This window comes from Otolemur garnettii, unplaced genomic scaffold (assembly GCF_000181295.1).
Source record: "Otolemur garnettii isolate 467f Iridium unplaced genomic scaffold, OtoGar3 scaffold00066, whole genome shotgun sequence".
NCBI lineage: Eukaryota > Metazoa > Chordata > Mammalia > Primates > Galagidae > Otolemur > Otolemur garnettii.
In genome coordinates this window covers 3,934,578-3,939,876 of record NW_003852461.1, presented here as the reverse complement: position 1 = coordinate 3,939,876, position 5,299 = coordinate 3,934,578, and positions in this window count along the sequence as shown.

The window sequence follows — 5,299 nt, the reverse complement described above, 5'->3', positions numbered from 1 at the left end:
CATTTTCCTACCCGTGGCACCGTGCCTGGAGCACAGCAGGTAAGCCGCAGAGGTTTACTGAGCACTGGGACTGGGAGAAGGCCACTGGGCTGAAGAAGAGGTTCTGGAGGTGACTTGCAACTCTGCTTCTGATAAGAGAAGGTACCAGGGCTCTCTGGGCCTCCATTGTTGAGCAAACAAAGGGATTGGATGATAAATGGGATGCCCTTTTCAATATTAGAAAACATTCTCAGTTTCAGAATAAATGAATCAGTGAATAATAAAAGCTATGTTCAGGGTGGTTCCCCTAGCTCAGCGGGTAGGGCGCCGGCCAAATACATGGAGGCAGGCAGGTTCGAACCCCGCCCGGGCCAGCTAAAACAACAATGAAAACTGCAACAAAAAATATAGCCGGGCATTGTGGTAGTCCTAGCTACTTGGAAGGCTGAGGCAAGAGAATCGCTTAAGGCCAAGAGTTTGAGGTTGCTGTGAGCTGTGACACCATAGCACTCTACCCAGGGCAACAGCTTGAGATTCTGTCTCAAAAAAACAACAAAAAGCCATGTTCATTGGGTTATTAACATTCCTACTAGCAAAGTAAAAGCATAATAGGAGGACATCTGTCCCTACAAGACCTAGGGATATCAAGATGGATGAGGACATGGCCCTGACCTTGAAGGAGCGTGCAGGTAGAGGGAGGGGGGACAGGTGGATAAGGAGTTACAGTGCAGTGTCATCCATGCTAGCAAATGCTATCCTAGAGGGTCCTGCAGGGCCAAAAGAGGACGTTCCTTTTCTTGGGATTGTCAGGGAAGGCTTCTCAAAGGAGGGGTGGCGTTTGAGCAAGATCTTGAAAAGATGAAAGTGAGTTCCCCAGATGAGGAACGGGAGTCTCGGTAAAAGTCCGCTTCACAGAGAGAGCAACAGATCACACAGGTCAGGAAACGTGTTCTCTATCAACGGAAACCCGGGATTTAATCTAGAAGAGAAGGCGTTTTCTGGGGGGAAAGTAAGGAGGGGAGGGGAGAGGAAGCAAAGCCACTCGCTATGAGGGACGCGTTTGTTCCATCTTCTCTACATTGGCCGACATAGTCAAGAGGAACAGAGGCCGCCGTGAACCAGGTCTCATGGTAATGGGCTTTCACCTGGAACGCTAAAGCCGGAGAACGTGGGTCCCAAGTACAGCTGAGAAGTCATTCAAGCTCACCTGTCTTTGTTTCTTACATCCCTGTCCTGCCACTTCTTCTTTCCCACCCTCCCTGCTGGGACTAGAAATTAGTGCTGGTGGGTGGGGAGGGCAGAGTAAATAGTTTCTTGGTCTCCAGCTAAACTTGGGCTGAGAAACACAAAGGACAGGTGAATTTTCTCATTATAAATATGCTCAAGCCTCCAGTCCTCCTGCTTATTTCGGCTCAAGTACACAATCCCTATATAACTTCTCCGAGCTTGGTGAGAACATCCTCGTGCCCCCATCAGCTTTTCCCCATGCAGGGACACAGGTGCACACGTCCTGCCCCCAGGGCTGGGAACTGCACCTCTGTGTGCCAATTTCCAGACCCCCGGCCGGAATCCAGCTGCAGAGAGGAAGACTGAGGGCAGTGCTGAGCCAGGCAGACCTTGCACTTGACCCCAGCCTCAGAAGGAACTGCCCTGTGTTCACCTCTGTGTTTATTGTCCTTCACTGGGGATTTACACATTAAAGAAATGAGAGAGAGGGGTGGCGCCTGTGGCTCAAAGGAGTAGGACACCGGCCCCCTATGCTGGAGGTGGCGGGTTCAAACCCAGCCCGCACCAAAAACTGCAAAAAAAGAAAGAAAAGAAAAGAAATGAGAGAGAGGGAGAGACAAAGAGAAACAAGATTCTAATTTCTCTCCTGCGAAAAGAACAGAGAACTGAGGTTTAGAATAAAGTTCCCTGTCTTTGTCAAATAATAATCATTTTATCATCTTAATTATAAAATTTAACTTTTATACCTATTCTGTCCTAGGTCCTAGGTACTGTGTAGATGGTTTACCTACATCATCTTTAATCCTTACAAAAATCCCTGAAAGGTAGCCTCGTTCCATTTTTGTAGACAAAGAAATGAATCACAGAGAGTCTAAGGTCCACGTTCAAGGTTATACACCAACCACCGGGCCATGTCAGGATGTGGGTGCAGATCTCCCCGACTCCAAACTTTATTTTTAAGAGCTCTGTGACCTTGGACAACGCGAGTTTCTCATCTGTGACACGGAGGATAATAATAAAAATTCATGCTGTGGAAAGACTCAGAGAGTAAGTCAATCAAAATAAATAAAATAACTCCTACCTGTCAGGATTGCCATCGGGATTAAATGAGTTGATAAGGAAAAGGGGCTTTGTAAACTGCAATACACCATACAAATTTTATCATTATTAATATTTCAAAAAATATGGCTGCTCCCATAAAACAAAACAGTCTGTGGCATATATTTATGACAACACGCCTCAGAAACAATTCTCAGTCTGACAGGTTTCTCTCCTATCATGTTATTAAAAGGTTAAGGGAAATGAACAACCGAGGATTAAGATTAGATCTTTCACACATGAAACCACAAAATCAATAGAGCCTCGGTAATCTATCTGGTGATATAAAGAAATATACTGGAGTGCCTGGAATGATTACTCAGGGAAATGTCAACAGGTATTGACATGCAAGCTGGCAATGCCTCCGCCCTCACCCCAGTGCCCTCCTGGCCAACAGGGCCCATATTCCAAGAACCCAGAAAGGGCGAGGGAGCCCAGAAGAGGGGCACTTTTTATTCTTTCAAAGTTCTGCAGTATTTCTTCAACTGGGTCAACGCTACTTAAGAAAAATGATAGCCTTAGCGGCGCCATGGAGAGTTCATGATTACACCTATCTACGGTCAATATAAGGTCCTTTTTTAAAAACCTGCTATTATTATCCTTATGCTATGATGGTCATTATCACTGTCACTGAAAATGATTAAGTATTTAGAAGATGCCAACTATCTTTGTGGACACCTGTGGGATGGCGAGCCAAGGCTGAAGGCTCAGCAGTGAGTTCTGGGCAGAATGTTTATATTTACCACCCATCGGGAAAGGGATACTCAGAGGATGGCAGAATTCTGGTGAGTGTTCTGGTCAGGCTTTCAAATCAAAATTCTGAGATTGGGCTAGATGAGAGATTAAATTTTGGCCCCTTTGAGATAAAATGACCTATGGATATGGATAGGGTGATCAGACGTCCCGCTTTTTAAAAATTTGTCCCATATCCTGCAGCATTTTTAAAAAGTCCTGATTTTTAGAAAGAATGCTCAAACAGGCGGGAGAACAGGAAGGGAATATACAGTTTTCGGCTGCCAAGTGGCTATTTCGCTCAGGGGTCCATTGTCCGTGGGATTCCGGCAATGGCCCAGTGTTTGCGGCCACTCTGATTTTATTGAAGTCTGTTTGCCCAGAGGGTAAGATGGAGGAGGGAACAAAAACTTCAGCAGTTTCTCAGATTGATCATGTCAGCCCCTTTAATAATCTGAAATCTGAGCCTTGTATTGGGAGAGCCTCCTGCTTAAGGGCACACACACAGATTTCTAGGGAGGCGTTAAGCTCCACTAGTTCTCTGTGGAGTAAAATGCCATCAGTGTGAAAGGCCACCTGTGTTAATCTCCTCTGGGGGGTTGGTGGGAGGAGACATTTTCCTCCCATCACCACCACAGAGGATTTTCCTCTGCAATAAGGGATATAAGCTCTTCTGCCCATATCTCAGAGCTCAAGCTACTCCCTTGGTCTCTGCCCAGGCAAATGCAAATCTCCACAATGGGTATGTGCTTTGCCTGTTTAATGGGCAGGAAATGTCCCAGAAGATGCATCTTTTCTAGGACTTGCCATAACCTCTTCTATGGCCGTTACTCTCCTCAGAGTGCTCACAGACCCAGCAGGGCGTTTGTAAGCTGTATCCCCAACAGGCTAGAATTTCAGAAAAGGCAAGAAGCTTGCTAGCAATGTCTAGCTTCAATGTGAACTAGCTGGCTTTTTCTTGTTCCAATCACTCAGCGTACGTTTAGTTTTCCTCTTTTTCTGGGGGTGCTTTCCCCAGAATGGGGTCTTCAGTCCCCATTCTCCCAGCACTTGCCCAAAGCCATTAGCAGCTAATAAGTGAGACAACTTAGACTAAAACTCAGCCTCTTGTTCCTCTGCTGGTCATGCTCCATCCACTCCTTGGCACTGCCTCTCAGAAGTACAACCCCCCAAACCAGAAACAGGTGCCACAGCTGGGCATGAATGTAAGTGGGACTGCCCTCCTGCTCAGGACAGCCAAATGTCTGAACTCGCGACGGAAGGAGGAACAGGAGAATGTCTAAGGGGCTGAGGGTCAGAGCAGACACTGGGCAGACTGGAGAGGCCTGGGTAACTCTAGAGGGCCTGGGAAGGATAAGCCAGTCTCGGGGCATGTGGTGTTCTCAGAACCCAGCCTCTGAGGACGCTGGTGGAGAAGCTTTGGGGCAAGCATCTGAACACAAGCTTCTCAGTTGCCTGTCCCTTTTGGTCCTTGTGCCCCATTTCTAGTTGCTGGGCTCTGGCCCTCATCTACTGTCCAGTCTCTGAGGGAATCCAGGTGACTCTGGCATGGCTGCCTTGGCCCTTAGGCTCATCCCTCCTCGGCCAGTCTGCCTGGATCTCAAATCTCCAGGTGTTCCTTCTCCCTACAGCAACTGCCATCCTATGGTGCTGGTGAAAACCTGAGATTCAGAAGAGAGATGCAGCTTGCCCAATGACACACACAGGTGGTGCACAAGTGGCTGGAATGGGCCTGAACCCCACTCTCTACTGTGAACCTCAGGACTCCCCCTCCCTTTCTCTTCTGCCTCAGAGAACTAAAATCTGGGGCAGGTTCTAGGCATCAGCAGAACTCAACCTCTGGGAAAGGCTTCCTCGCTGCCTCCTCTTTTCCATGCTTGTTTAAGGAAAATCCTTGGGGTTCAGAGTCAGCGTCCAGACAAAGGTGGTCTGGGGACTGGGATAAACTTCCACATTTGATGTAGAAGCTGAATAATCATAATAGCTAAAGATTTTATAAACTACTCATCACGTGCCAGAAATTGTTCTAAACAATTTGTGTGTGGTCACAGGCTTACTGCACACAGGAGTCTTTTGACAACAGGTAGAGTCAGTGGTGTAGCCTCTCCTGTGTCACTCCCCCCTCCCCCAGGAGACAGGGCATTCCCCACACGGGCTCACATATGAAGACTGTGGTGTCAATTCCAGGGCTGAGCAGCCTTAAGGAAGGGTAGCTGCTCTGGACAAATGCAGTTATGCAAACATGGGTCCAGAGTTAACAGAC